At 33.6% G+C, this 16,559-nt stretch overlaps 1 protein-coding gene across 5 annotated transcripts in view; it reads left to right on the top strand.

The window, feature by feature from the left end:
- Window positions 1–3,453: 3,453 nt before the first annotated feature.
- The window catches only part of LOC142350917 (uncharacterized), a 72,278-nt gene continuing 59,172 nt past the window's right edge, over window positions 3,454–16,559 (top strand). The window contains exons 1-2 of one of the 5 annotated variants that reach the window (XM_075402933.1): window positions 9,524–9,573; window positions 9,977–10,249. The gene's annotated coding sequence lies outside the window, so the exon portion shown is untranslated. Of the gene's footprint in view, window positions 4,099–9,523; window positions 9,574–9,976; window positions 10,250–10,294; window positions 10,444–14,092; window positions 14,488–16,559 lie in introns of those variants that run through there. The other 4 variants (XM_075402934.1, XM_075402935.1, XM_075402937.1 and 1 more) reach the window with 4 other exon arrangements.

Raw genomic sequence — 16,559 nt, 5'->3', positions numbered from 1 at the left:
TGTTTTTAATCCTGACTTATCTGGAACTTATTTTTGGTGCTTGTTTTTAGTCCCGGCCTATCTGGGATCAGTTTGCCTGCTTTTTGAGATTCACGTTTTCTTGGTGAACTGTCTTGCCTGAATAGTTTAAAAAGATATTTTTCTATGGTTCTATCTAAACATACAAAGACCATGATTGGTTCTTTTTGACCACACAAAGACCATAGTTGATTCTTAGTATTCACAGAAATGTCATATATGAATCTTAGTAGCCAAAGAAAGATCACATTCGAATCCTAGTAATAATTGCAAGATCATACAAAGAAGTTATGTACGTCTTATATGGAATCATAAACGATCTTTGTATGACTACCAAGAATCTTCATCCCGGGAAGTCACAACTTGGCCAGACTTTGGGCTTAAATTGAACTGGTCTCAGCGCAATTTTTCGGAATACTTTTCACCACTTCCCAATTAGGAGACCGCGATTGATGAAGATTAACTGGTAACAAATATAACTAAATTTCAGAATGATCTGGAACTTAGCTTGGACAGAGGTAAGAGGTGCAGCAGGCCGGACATGATTTTGATTGTTTTATGATTTTGGTTAGCTGACACGAGTTTCACATTGAATTGGCTTGGGCACAGAGGCCAGACCAAAGAAACTGAGATAGAATGCTCTTATCGGGCCTAATTCTTTTCTGCAACTTAAAATTGGGACACCTTGTCCGTAATTCAAGTCAGCTTTCGGTGTGTGCGGTTTCTTGTATTCGGTATGTTCTCGGTTTTAGAAGCAAGATAGTCTTCGGTAGGTTCGATTCACTATATTTGGTATGCTTTTAAATGTAAGTAAAAGCCTTTTCCATACAAAATTTAAAAAAAATCTTCTCAATTTGTTTGAAAAAAATGATAATTGATTAACTTTCTTCTTTAGCTCATTTATAAAACTAGTTGAACTTGTTGATCATTGATGGGGATTAAATTCATCAAATCACACTCACTGAGTCGTGATATGATCATGAGAAATCAAACAAATGAGTCATTTTCTCATGAGTTCCTCTGGTTTGGAACCAAAAATACTAACCATTTCTTACGTTTAAAACCGAAGATACCGAATCTACGAAACCGAGCATACCAAAAATTATCTAATGGTTGAACATACTTTTGATCACGTTTACAAACGACGACTTCTAGCTAACGACTTCTTAACTAGGGCATCAGGGGCCCAAGTTTGTCTAATCGGAGTGGTCTTGGTACAGAGACCTCATCGTGGGGATGATTGTGTGATATGATAACATGTGAAGTCTTTTTTGACAATTACCATTTTTTTAAATAAAATTCCTCGTTCTTTTAGTTTCAATTGAAGTTTGTGCCTGTGGTGTTGCCAGCAAAAGGAAAATTTGAGGAATGTGGTAGCGGTTCATTCGTCTATAGAAAATTTGAGGTGTTTTGTCATTAATTTAATATACCTTTTTCATCGAATGGTTCTCCTTTGCTGTAAGAAAAGTCACCCAAATAATTTCAGAGTGAAGACATTAAAAGTAGGCATTTGAAAAACGAAAATTAATTATTCAACCGCAATTTTCTGTGGAGCTTATTTGGTCACACTTTATTTTTGCCTACCAATCGGCTTTTTTGTTTACTTTTTGTTTGTTTTGTTTGTGGGGCTTAAATTTGGTCAAAGTGAGCATTAACACATGCGACTTTTCCTTTATCCGTTTCCTTTTGTTGTTTTGTTTACATGAGGAAAATAAAGACTATTGATCCCCGCTTTACGGCGTGAACAAGGTAGCACAATCTATTCATAGGAAGCACACTTCGTCTGTTTATAATCAGATTAGTTTTACCAGGCGGTTTATAACTAAGCGTGAAAAGATTTATAATTTGTAACCAAGACAGAGATAATTTTTTTCGCTATAGCAGAAATTTTTTTTGGAAATTTATTCAACTGTAAAGGCAGAAACAAAAATAATACACCGTTGCGTAAAGCATGCAATTTGTGAAAACAAAAGACTTATGCATTTCGTTCTGTTCGAGAGATAACTCAATTACGATATGCACTCAAAAATTCTGTGTTGTTATATAACAAGTTACTATGTAAAATTGCACTTGTGGCTGGGGGGGGGGGGGGGGGGGGAGGGGAGGAGGACGTAATAATTGTATGCCCACTAAACTGGGAGAACAGGGTAGATTTCTCCGCAAACTTCCGAATTTAACAAAAAAGTTTTTGCAAAGAAAGTTCCTTTCTGCTATAAAAAGAATTTCATTTTTAGATTTGTACTCGCCAGCCACAATAAAAAAGAAAGATTTATATCCAGAGAGACGTTTGAATACCCTTAAAGTTATATACGTAGCAAACGCGTGTCCGGACAAAACAGTCCCAGACAAAACAGCAAACGTGCTTTTAATCGAGTGAATTTACTCGAGTTTATCACTCTTATTCACGACAATGTTTTAAGATTAGGGTTAAAAACGTGTGTGTGCATATGAGGCAGTACGCGATTTTGGCTCAAATTTGTTGCAACTTTAGAAAAAAACCTTTTAACGCCTAATATTTTTAACGCTTAATATTTTGTCACTGTAGTCCACCCATCATTGTTGTCCATGGTTGCAGTATCTAATAAAAAAAAACAATAGTGTTAATTAGACCGAAATTAAAAACAGCTTCATTTTTGATGAATTTCCGGAACTTTCCCGGAAAATGAATTCTCAACTAATTGTTAAGAAGACATCAGCAGTTTTGTCCATATCACGGTTCACAAAAACAAGTAAGCCTTTGGTAATTGGAAACAAAATTCGAGCAATGAAGTATTGGGCTAACTGATTGACCAAAATCGTTGACAAGGTATTGTCACTGCTTTTCACGAAACGCCAAAACAGCCTCAAAAACATTAAAATGCAATTTTGCTACGTAATGACTTTACTTTTATATTATCATTAAATGTGTGTTTTTTAAAATTTATACTAAGTTACTTATACTATAGCTTATACTAAAGTTATATATCATTACAATAAATTCACACTATTTAAATTTGTTTACTAATACTGTTTTTATTGAATAATCAAATAAGTGGATAACTTTTGATTCTTTTATTTTTTTTTTTTTGGGGGGGGGGGGGGGGGAGGAGTGCGGTTTATAGGCTAAATGATCCTTTAGCATTCAACTTAGCGTAAAATGTTTGCACCATATGGTTACAACGCAAAAGGGATTAAAATTAGTGCTTCTGATTTGCGAAAACCCCCCAAAATCCCGGAGTTTAGGTGCTCATTATTTGGGTAAGCTTAGGGTAATTCGAGTCAAAATTGACATTTATCTAATATCTTGTTGACAGCAAATTTTGACTGACAATATTTAACAAATTCTTCCCTAAATTTAACCCAAATTTTAACCCCATATTTGGGAATTTACCCCAAATTAGAACCAAATTGCTGCACCGTATTGAAGATTTTACCCAAGACCCCGACGAGCACCTAACCGGATTTAACAGGTTATAACAATTTCACCATTTATAACTAGTTTAACTAGTTTTTGGTTATTGAGGTCCCTTGTTAAAATTGTTGTCATTTATAACGATATTCCGTCCAGGTAATTACCACAGAAAGTTCTTTCTCCCTTAAAACCTCAAATGTTTATCCCTAACTTTGAAGGTAGTCACGCTGACTCGAAACTTGAATTATTTCGTGTTTTTGTTACCCAATTTTGTTTGATTAGCGCTTCAAAACAAGTATTTAAAAGCACGAAATGACCGCTTCAGAAACACTAACTTGTGGTATTTCAATTTTTCCCAAAATCTATGGAGCTTTTTATTAATAAATGCTTCAGTTTATTTTGTCTGAAGAAGTCTCAACTAATAAGAAATTTATTAAAAGCATCAAAAAGCGGCTGTTTTTAAGCTTCCTTCCCTACAGAGATTCTTTAGCAATTAAAAACGCTTATTCCTCCCCGTTTTACGCCAAATTGGTTGAAATATTTGCAGAAAAGTGTTATATTTTGGCGTAGCTCCTCAACCTCAATAGAAAATTTTCCTTAATGAAAAATTGATTTATCAGAGTATTTCTTTTTTATATTATCAGAAAGCCGGCTTTTGTGTTCATTGTTGCGTCAAAAACTGACAGAAGGTAAGAACTTCACCTGTCATATTCTATTAGTCTATCAAATATTGAGGACTGACAAGACAAAGTCTGGATACTAGAATTGTAGCGACGTTGTGACGTCTCATTTGTTTTCATTCATGATTTTTGTCAAAAAGCATTTTACACTATCAGAAAGTGAGTATAGTTAAAAGCAGTCTTGAGTAGTTCAGAATTCCTTGAACTTTTTCTTTATTTATTAACAAATTTCGCATGAAAGTTTTTACAATTTATTAAAAACTGTCATCTATTAATTTATCATTTTACTGTTTTGAAGAATATATTTTTGGAACTAATGATTATTTGTTAATTTAAGCCTACATTATAGAAAGTTGTGGGCCATTACCTATAATTAATAAAATGTTATGCAAACAGTTTCGCTAGACTACCGTTATTGTGAGTTGACAATCATGCAAAAATTTTTGAGGAAACTGAACCATGTGCGAGTTCGAGAAAAACTTTGTGGTGTCTAAAAGACTATATCAAAATCGAAAATCCTCTACGGTCTACAGAAGATCAAATTTTAGGCAAATTCATTTAAAATTACCGAAATGCTTTGAGATTTAAGATAATCTTTCCACAGAGCAGGCATAATATAGAAGTACTACTTACTAAAAATAGAGCTCAAGAAATTTATTTTTTTAAAAAAAGAGAAATTAGTCTGCCAGTAAGTTGATTGAAAATACTTCTTCTACTCGGCAGTAAGATTTCGTTACAAAAGTTTTTTTGTTTAGACTTTATAGAAATGGTTGTTAACTATTCGGATTAAAAGGTTTTGAACATTGAGAAGCTTAGATCTTTTTTTAAAAAAAATTCCTGATTCAAATTAAGAATAGACTTGACGAACCCTGATGTTTTGTCAATAAAAACTTGCCAATAATTAAAACTTGATTCTAGTTCTAAATTTGACTAAGTGATAATTGACCGATCAAAAAGATGTCGCGAGCTAAAAACTCCCACAGTCAGCTCCATTGCCTGAACATTAAGCAAAATAAAAGTTCTCTTCTGGTCTTCTGGTAATCAGGTTAAAAATTGTTCCAGAATTCCAACCAAAAAAAAGTTTTTATGCTAATTTAAATTTGGTCTGTATTATTTTGCAATGATAAGGAATGTTAGTACGAGCTAAATTTTGTACTTTTTCTGAAACAATTATAAACTAAAATTTTTTGAATTATTTGACTGGTGCTCGGACCACGAAAATGGCAATAAGATCAACAAACGACCGACTAAGTGTGTGTCTGCACAATGCCGAATCGTGAACAGCGTGGATGAGAAACAATAGAAACAAGAGAACTAAATATACACCGATGGTGCTTTCGCGGACCCCCCGATAACGAACCTCTTGATAGTATGTGCGGCCAACGCCAATTTTGAAACCTAGGAACATTATGAGCTCAAGAAGCTATTAGACACTCCTTTTAAAGAGATTAGAATAGCTATTCAAACCTACATCACTCCCAGTCAGAGTGTATAAACGGCAGATGAGGTTCAGCTTCTGTCCATATTCTATGGCGTAGCAGATTCTGATTACTGCTTTCCAGTGCGCCCTGAAGAACAATTTTCTTCCAGCAACTTCGAAGTAGTTAAAATTTGAACCAGATCGCACGTCTGGGAGACCTGGGGGCAAACTAAGAGCACCATATTGTATCAAAGCAAAGCCAACAATTTCATCGTCTAAAATTATTTGCTACCTGGCTTTTGTGGGCATTTCATTAGGAGAAATGCCAATTTGAAAGGAAAAAAGAAGTTGCATTCAAATTCTAAGTGATCTGCAGAAAACAAGTGAATTGTTTACTAGTAATGAAATCATCGGTAACCTTTATAACAGATGAGGATGTAAGCACACAGCAGCAAGACGCCTCCGGTTTCTTCAAAAAATGTAACCCCTGAGTTAGCCACTTGTGTAAATTTGCACAAACGAAACCCACCTTAAATGAGGTATTTTTGTGATTTTCACCAGCACAACAGCTTCTTCGAGGAAAGAGGTAAAATGGTGGGTCAAACATCTTCAGAAATGATCATGGAAATGTAGTATATACCGTAAAACAAGCTAACATGTTAGTGCAACGGGAGTATATTATAGCAAAAGAGCATAAAATAAAAGTGCAAACAGATACTGTTAGGTGCGCGATGTCGTGATTCATTTGAACTGAGATATCTAAACTTCTGTTACATGGTAAAGTTAGACGTCTTAAGGCCACTGATGGTCACCATATCAGACTTCTAGTACCACTTACAGGTGAAGTTCCCAGGAACGGAAGAATGCATAGGTAACAACATTTATCAGTTTTGCAATCCGATAAAGAATTGGGTCACTTGGGAGAGATATCTTACCGCATGAAGGCACCAATGCAATATGCGATGAAAAACTGCCCTCATTCAAAGGACACGAAGCGCATGTGGAGCTCATACCGATATCACATCTAATGCTCTGCAAGGCCAAAAAGATACGGTTTCTTCTACAGGACATTGTCAAAGAGTAACTTGGGCTAAGCTTAATCAGAAAAATTGAACTTGACTTTAGCTCCGTTTTGTCTGAGAGCTAAAAAAATTTTATTGACTTATGATTTAGACGTCAGATGTCAGCAGCTAATTTGTTGCAGCCAAGAAGTTTGACACCAGCATCCACTGACCTCATAATTAACCTCATTGCATGCAAAAAACCGAAAAAAAAAATCACGCCTGAGAAATGGAATTAAATATCATTTCACTTGCCAATCAGGTAATTGTTTTATGTGATCTCTATTGTATCTGTTTATTTTGCGCAGATAAATGTTTGAATATTATAAAATGTTTGCTCTTCTATAGAACCAATCGTATTAAATAAATATTTAACCTATTGAAATATTTCGACCGGTGCTCGAGACCAGAACATGGTTTATTTTCGATTTTTTAGAAAAACCTATTAAAACGTTTATTGCTCTGTGCAATCGTCTAATACTCAAATACCTCAAAAAGACATGTTACAAACAAATAATCATATTCTCTCTGGATCGCTTATGAACTGCACGTTTTACATTTTGTTTGCATTTATATTAGCGTTGATATCTCTGTTCGGTTTGCAAACGACTTTCTAATGATAGGTTTAAGCTAAACATTGCCTAGAACTGACAGATTATTCGCAATGTAAAGAAATTTTTTTCACGGTAAATTGATATTACATCGCTCCTAAACCATGTCGTCGTTCCCGATTATAGATGCTCGGAAAAGGGTAGGATCAGAGGGAATTTTTTCAAGTACGAACTGATGTTTTAGTATGAAACTGGATAGTTTATCTTATTTAGTCTGTTCGCTTAAATGTTGGAAATTTCTGCTAGCAGTTAAACAAACTTGACATGGGAGCGCGTGGGAGTTCCTAGGTATTGAAGAGTGAGAAAGATCAAGAGAATATTCATAGCAGACTGCCTTATTCCAGTCCTCGAGCTTTCTAGTTGTGGTTGAGCAAAAGTTTTTCCATAAGTCTGCTTTTTGCAAAATTGAATTGTTTTTGCGTTTGCTGCTGCACATACTGAAGCCCCATCGGAGCTAGAAAATTTGCGATTCTTAAGATAAAATAGTTATTGCAGCTGGATTTTCTTACTTGGTTGAATGCAGCCAGATAGATTAATTCTAGTGAGCTTCTTCTCACTAGTTATGATGATAATGTCGCGTTATCCAGTTATCTTCACTTCCAAAATTCTGAATTATCGTTTTTTAAGTAATGCACCTTTTGACAGATTGATGGTTCTGCCGAATTGCAAAAGATGAAGGAGCGTACAAGTTGACTCCCTTATAAGCAATAGTGAGCAACAAAACTGCACGTAAGGTTTTCGTGGCGAAGATACCGACTCATGAAAAGGCCTTTGCTTGACCCATGATTTGACAATAGTTTTGATTTGGTCAAAAAAGACGCATGAAAAGGCTTTCTCTTGACTTATAATTTGACTTTTGCTCGTTGCAATTTTTGCTCCTCAAATGTTTTGGCCCAGGAAAAGTCCAGAGCTCTTGTTTGGTCGAGAAAAACTTCACTCTAACTTTTAGGGTCGAGCAAATGTTCAGGGTGGCAAACAAAACTTGGGTCGAGAAAAACTTCAGCGTGAATTTTTGGGTCGAGCAAATGTCCAGAGTGACAAAATATGGGTCGAGCAAAAGTCCAGGGCATTAGTAAAGTCGGGCAAAATTCTTTTTATAGCTCTTTTGGGTCCAGCATGGTCTAATCATACCCATTTTTGGTCGAGCATGGTCTTTTCATGAGGTGAGGTCTAGATTAGGGCATTGCTGATGAGTTTTTGAGTTAATTTCAGGGACCTCTAGCTCTTGGGTAAGTTCATGCAAATGAACCGAAAACCCATTTATTTGACTCAACTGTCTGGACTATAGGTTATTTTCTCAAGGAAAAGTTGTTAAAATTGTGAGAACTTGTTTTTGGTGTCTTACTTCGTTCTTTGTAGTTAATGTATTCAATGAATGATTTAGGCTTTACTCCATAATAGTTAGTAGCAAAACAGTTTTTTTGGAATTTTAAATCGGTCAAGAGGGGGAAATTGCTTTGACTTATTGGAATGTGATTTAACATTTATATGGTGCATTTATTGATTGGCATCTGTATAAAAAAATAGTATTCGAAAAGCAACATTTTCAAATTTAACAGCATAAAATAAAATGAATTTGTTTGGCTGGTCTAATTTTGCTTGCAAAAAGATGTTATTTGAGATTAATTCTGAATCTATATTTATATATCACCATTATGGCACAGCCAGGCGCCAACTTGACTGCTAAATTGAAAAGCTTTCCTCTTTCGCATTTGAAGTAATATTAACATTTGAAGTATGACTGAAAGGGCTAAAGTGAACAATCGATAACAACACACATTATCATCAACTTACAAAAGAAGTCCTTATCTTCCAATTTTCTTTCTTTTCAATTTCCGCCCAAAATACCCCCCCCCCGCCCCTCACTAACACACCCTCTCACTTCTAATATTCAATCTGTACCGGCATCTCCCCCCCCCAGCCCCCCAGACTTCTACTGTTCAATCTGTACCCCCCCCCCCCCCATTGTTTCCAGCACAAGAAAACTCTGACCACTTTAGTAATAACATTTCACATGTTGTCATCACTAATCACGTTTTCCCTCTCTCTCCGCTTTGCCCCCTTTTCCCAAAATCTTTCCCTCTTTCTCTTTTTTCCCTGTTTGGTCCGATTGTTTAATAATAGCCACTGGGGGTGTGTTGTCACACTCAATCAAATCAATCACCCCCAACTGACTTAACTAGTGATAACTTAGTGATAATTTACAAACCTCTTCACTCAATCCAAACTCAATCAATCCAACCCCCCCCCCCCCCCCCACCCAATCTTAACCCTGCCCTACCACGAACCCCCACCCCATTGTTCATTTTATTATTAAAACGCTACTCTTACTTACTTACCGATAATTACCAAATCAATTCGTATAACTTTTTTACCGTTAGCTGCTTTGAGGGTAAAAATTAACTCATTTTTCAATGTTTTTTTTTTCATTAATTAACAAAAATGTTCTGTAACCTTTTTTCTGGGAGAAAATATTCTGAAACTTTACCATTAGCGCAAAGGATTAAAAGAGTTTTGCCTCACAATCTATCATTGGTTAAAATTGAAGACAATCATCAAAAAATTTTGAGGAAAAACGTTCTGAAGGAAATTAGCACTATTGTAATAATTGATTCGACTATAATTAGCACTATTGGGCAAAATTTCCCCTGATAATTTCAAGACAACATTGTTTAATATCGATTCAGTGAACAGCTTAAAAAATTAGAGATAAAAAATAACCCCTCGGTTATTTTCCTGTTATTTTTCTTCCTGCAATTTTTATCTATTTTTAACCCTTTTTTCCATTTACTCAGCGGAATTCCTGGGCTTTCATTTCAAATACCCACTTAGCCCGTCTTGATCTGATTCTACCCTCGTTTGAAAAGGGCACTTAACACGTGCGGTAATCTCGCTTCATTTATCGGCTGTCTATGCTACATAATCTCCATTTTCCTTATTTTCCTGGAGGCAAATTTTGTTATAACCAGGTTGGATTAGTAATTATATACAGAGGGTTTTAAGGGCTTTGCTGTTTAACAGGTATATTACAATCAACAGACAACTTTCTGTCAGACAACTTCAGTCTGGTAAGTTTGAATGTCAATTTGATCAATCATTTTTGTAGTGCTTGTTACAATTTTCTTCGCTTCATTTTCTCTCAATTTTCACAAGTTGCAACTCTATTATATCGTATTTCAATTATTCTACAATTTTTCATGGCACTTCTGAGAAATATTTTTTTCCAACAAAAGTTGATCTACAACAGTGATTTCACTATCAGGTACAATTTCTTTTTAGTTTCCCCGTTATCCGTCATGGAAAATAATTGTCTTTGTATGTATTTCATGTTTTATTGTCCATTTTTTTCAAAAAAAAGTTAGTTGTTATGGGCTAGAATTGATTTCCAACTCATAAGTCTTTTTGTTATATCTAAGTTATATATTAAATACAGACAGAATATTTTGAAGGCTTTGCCGTTTAACAGGTATGTTGTTGCAATCAGCAGACGACTTTCTGTCAGACGACTTAAGTGCGGTAAATTTCAACGTCAATTTGATCAATCAATCGTTTTGTTAATTTTTTCGCTTCATTTCCCCACAATTTTGGGAAATTCTAACTTTATCATACGTATATTTCAATTTCTAAAGTTTTCGTAGAATTTACATAATTAATTTTAAAAGTTTCAGATGTTTTAAATTTCATTCTTTGGTGGATTTGTGGATTTCTGTATTTCCTTCCACCAGAAAAAAATTTAGGCAATTTTTTTTTGCAAAACACATGCATAATGTTACGGTGTTACTTATGTATATCATAAATTCTTTTACTGATTGGTAACTGATAATAGAGTAATCACACCGAGTTTTGATATTTGTTTCAAGTTTTTTGTCGCACCAATTCCTTGATTTTCAAAATTTTTCTGATGTTAAAAGAACAAGTAGTCTGGATAATTTTCCAGATTGTTTTTGAGATTTTATTTCAAGATTTTATTCTCCAAACTATTCAGTAAAATTTTATATAATTTAGCAGTTGCGCAGCTTTTATTAGAGAGGTACCACTTATCTGAGACGAATATTATTCAATAGTGAAAAGTCACAGTTAATTCCAAATTGATTCATTATGGTATAATCGGTTTCCTTTATAAAAAAATACTCACGAAGAATTATCTTAATTGTTTTGAAAGACTACGATCAAATCTCGGAATCTTGGAATGAACTCTGTTGTATCTGCAAGAATATTGCAAGATAGACATTTTTCTTGCAGATCTCGCATGATAACCATTTTTCTGTAGGATCTTTCAAGATAACCATTTTTCTAGCAGATCTTGCAAGATAACCATTTCCTAGAAGATTTTATCGGAATGTTGCAAGATAACCAACCAATCTCGATTGGGCTTGTTTCAATAACGGGAACTCTTTTATGCAGTGAATTTTTTGGTCTTTCTGTTCAAGATTTCTTGATTTCAAATAATGAAAGACTTTTCTTTTCATCTGATATTCATGTCAATCAGTGATTTTTTGGAGCAATTTTTGAAATTATTTTGATATTAATCGGAAAAAAAACGATGCGATAAATTTTGTAACAGAAATTTTGTTGAAAATTTTTTTGAACCTTGTTGAATATAAAATTGAACTGAATTTTTAAAGAAAACATTAATCTTATTGTGTGCAGTAATAAAGCCACGATATGAATCCTTTCCGCCATAATTAATACTATCCAAGCCTCATTTTTGTAAAATCTTTTCATCCATATTGAAAACTCTGTATTAAATCAGGAAAATTTTCTTCATGGAATTTATTTCACGGAAGGAAATGTTGGATTTAATGGGACCAAACCTGCCAAAACCGACATATGAGACTAAGGAAGGCCAAATTTAGTTGCAAAATGTGTAAAAAAAGTGAATAGGGTCACTTTTTAGGAAAAGTTTGTTGCCAGAAATTTTGCTGCAATCAGATTTTTTAAATCGCTTTTAAACTTCATTGATTATTTTAATGCGGGTAATAATTAATTGGACACATTCTTTCAGCAAATGTATAACCATATATGGATATGTCGTGCTACTTAGGATGATAAATTCTTTAATAACTACATTAATGCTACTACAAGAATTCTCAAGTGTTTTTCTTTCTTTTCACATTACCTAACCATTTTTTCTGCCTTTCAAATTATTGTTTTTGAGTATTTTATTGGGCAATAAACCACGCAGTCTGAAATTCTGAAGTGTGAACCTTTTCAATAATTCCATCAGTTGCAATTCCTGGCGTTTTGAATTGTAGCACTGACATATTAACATTTAAAAACTTGCATGTTTTCAGTTATTTTACTTAAACATAGAACAAAATATATTATCAATCAACGTCTGCTTACAAGGATTCAAAAGTTTGAAGAAAATCTGTTTATATTTTTTAACATTGGAGGGCTTTTTCCCAATCCCCATTATATCCCCCCCCCCCCCCCCCCTCCAATAACCGTATTTGTACCATGTTTCATGATGATACAATGATACAATGGGAAAAAACCGATTGTAGGGCATAAAATCAAACCTAGGACCTATTAATATACTCACTTTTTGATATTTTCTCATTACAGGTTCATGTACAAAATATTGTATGATTTGTCTTGAATTATTTTTTTGACGCATTCACTGTATTCACAGCAATTTCTACCAAGTTCATCACATTCATCGCAATTCTTACATTCTATACCAGAGAAAACCCCTTTTTTGTATGACTGACATTTCGTTTTCTTGTGATTATTACTTTCTGTTTCAATAAAAGGAAACAAAAACATTAATTATGAACTGTCCGTTACTTTTTCGATTTCCATGTGGTGCATGAAATAATTCTTTGACAAATGACGTAATGATTTCTTGCATCAGAAATGTTACATAATTACACAATGAGAAATGACGTAACATCAGGTGGGGATTTTAATCTGATCAATTTTGGACCAAAGTAATTTAACTCCCAAAATAAAATTGAGGGCAAATCAAAACTGCTTTGCATTTTCGGGCGATTAAAAACTACAAAAATAGCCCGAAATAAATTGAGATCTCTTTCTGCGTATTGGTATCTATTTGAGATGGATGTATTGTTTTTTATTCAGAAGCTAAACAGAAGATACAAACAATGATAGCGCGCAATCACATATCCGTATTGCATTTTCCAATTTTTTCCCTCTTTTTTCCATCTTTTTCCCTGCCCCCTCACCGAATACGTGGCATATAACAATAATGAAGATGATGATCATGGTTTTTGTGTTTTCCCATTTTATTTGTGCTGCTTACAATGTGGTGACGGAACTGCTATTGTGATACAATACAACACCTTACCTTAAGTCCAGCCATCACAGGTTTAATTGGGTTTTATATCCACCACGCCGAATGTATCGTCTAGCCGAACACATTTTGGATATTTTTTGTCCCCATCTGTGTTTTTTTAATGCCCCCAAATACAATTTATGTTTTTTTTACCCTGGGGGCGCGGTTACATACCCAGAGAAAACAGATCTCATATTTTTGATGAGAAATATGCACAGCAGTCATGTTTATGAAAGAAAATGGATAAAAATCTGCTCAATTTTTTCGAAAAAAAACGTGTTTTTAAAGTAGAAAATTAGAAGTAGGAAAATAATATTTCTAAGAGATTGCCGTATGAGGATAGTCATGACGCAACCCACAGTCTTATTCAATTATCAATTGAAATTCTAACATTAAAAAATGCTGCATTTTGTTAGCTGATTTGATTAGGATTGGAAGCATATGTATTTTATTAAATTAGGTTATGATTTTTTGTCCTTTCTTAGTATGTTGTTTTTTAAGACGGGGACAATTCAAAATCATAATTTTTCATCTTTGAATCTGAAATTGCGTCTCACTAGATGTATTTTCGTACTTTAATCGGCTCGCTGAGCGTTCGTTTATTTGAACAAATAATCCTAATTTGCATATTTGTTTTGCGTCCGTCTTCGTTTCAAGCCGCCTGGAAAGGAAAGGAATGCAAGAGCAGAACTGCAAATGGTAGAACGGTAGGAAGGAAAATCAAGGAAAAATCATGGAAAAATCAACCTAGTGTCACTAAATAGGCGGAGTTTTACCAACACAACAACACGCCTTCGTGTGATAAAGCTCACTTTGAATTTACCTACCGTAAACATCAAAACAAACAACCTCAAAAACTGTAGAAACATCAGAAACTGCAAAATTTGAAAAATTCTTGTTACTTTTTGAGGTAAACGACAATATGGTAGATTAAGAGCCTCATTATAAAGTAATCCTTCTGATTAAAGGAACTCTTGCGTCCAATTTAAACTGAGTTTCCCTCACCAGGTAAGCCGATTTTGTTTCCTTAAATCAAGGTCTGCTCTCGCACTTTTTGACAGGCCCAAACCCGTTATGAAAATAATTGAACGTTACGATTTAGTTCAAACATCTTAGCTTCACTTTATTCTTGTTTTTTTACGCATTTGAAGTGTTTTAATATGAACACCTTTTTAATATTAATGTTTGAAAAAATCTACCTCTTTTCTGCCCTGCCATAAATGGTTACAAGCAATTGAGTTTTTCACCATCACTCCATTTGCTACTTTCTGAGCACTGCTAAAAGTCCAATTTTCAAGCAGGAAAAACAAAAAAAAATGAAATCATCTCAACTCTATATCCGCTATACTGTAAATTACCGTCGCATTAAAAGTTGTTTTATTAGTCCAAACAACTTATCCTTCAGCTTCGCAAAATAATAAATTCAATTGCTGGAACTACTCAGTTAATTCCAATCGACTCAATAACTCAATAATTCAAGTAGGGTTTTATCCCTATAGATTGCTCACATGTACATATATATATATATATATATATATATATATATATATATATATATATATATATATATATATATATATATATATATATACTTGATAAATTGCTCCAATTGCTTTCAAAAGTTTCTAAAATTATGATCTACGCAATTTCAATTCATACTTTATCTTTTTTGGCAGCCAGAAAGTGGTAAAATTTTACTTTGCAGTCGGCTGTTATTCAAAACACCTAAATTACACTGAATTACTTTTTTTCAATTGTAAATGATTAGTAAATTCTGCACGGCAGCGGATGTTAATTTGGCTTGACTGAAAAATCTTTTGAAATTCTCAAAATCACGATGTTTTTGAATGAAATGCCCTTGAACAGAAAAGTTCTTAACTGTGAAACAAAATTACTAATTTGTTTTATTTGTTTTTTTTTCATTCTAGTCCTTTTTGTCAGCCATACATTAATCAATTTAAAATGAAAGACAAACCAAAGTGTTCTTATTTAATAGTATTTGCTTGAATTTTTTTTTCAAAAGTTTTTATTTTTGGCAGACTTTCGATAATATTTTTTATCTAAAAATTATGATCGTTTTGCAGCCCACTCGGTTTTATTTTACAGAATATTGTTGTATTTTAGTAAATCGATTAAAAGTTTGCAGTGTTTGATCATAAAATTAGTGTATTAAGAGATTTAATTATATTAAACAAAAAAATGTTTTAACTTGACTAAAATGGATAGTGCAGAAAATGTATTGCTTCATATTTCAAATTCTTCAGATATATGTCAAACTCCATTTTTCATTTTGCTTCCACAGAAAGTCCGAATCAAAATTTTGAAAATTTTCTTTTGTTTCATATGTTTTAAAATTTTCCACAAAATTATTTGGTGGAAAAATTTTGAAACTAATTAAATTTTTAATGGTGTTCACCCCTTAAAAAAATTTAAAAAAATGGTGTTCACCCCTTCCACATACGTAGAACATAAAAGAACAAAGACTGTGAGAGCAACGACTGTCAGATACTCTGCAGGATTTTTTCTGAACCCCAATTAATATAAAGTTAATTATTAATATAAACTCCAATTAATATAAAGTTAATTATAAAGTAAAGAATTTTAATAAATATTGTTCTACGACTTACGTTAAAATTTGCTTCTTTTTCACACCAATAACTCATGATGGTCTAACATTGTTTTCACTCGATATTTTTTCATAACTAATAAAACTCTAGAGAATAAGATTGGTATTTCCTAAAATCAGATAATTTGAATCTCTTGCCGCTGAGACACGGAAAAAATTATAAAGTGATATAAATTTAAACAAAGTCTCTAGAAATCCAGCATCTCATAAAGTTGCTAACAAAGAAAATTATTCTACAATTCTTACGCTTACAAACGCATACAAAACAACTCAATATATGCTAAATAATCATTTTTTTCTGGCGATCACTGTTGTTCCGACACCTCTTGAGGGGAGGAACTAAATACTCAAATGGGTTTTTTTGTTAAGTCAATTTTGGCCGATCCATATATTCATCGAAGAGAATTGAGACCAGTATCAGAGAAAGCTTGTCCAGCGTAGACTTTGGAATTAA

This window comes from Convolutriloba macropyga, chromosome 12 (assembly GCF_964194025.1).
Source record: "Convolutriloba macropyga chromosome 12, txConMacr16.3, whole genome shotgun sequence".
NCBI classification, from domain to species: Eukaryota; Metazoa; Xenacoelomorpha; order Acoela; family Convolutidae; genus Convolutriloba; species Convolutriloba macropyga.
The sequence above is the reverse complement of the archived record's forward strand: the minus strand, read 5'-3'. Positions and strand labels throughout refer to the sequence as shown.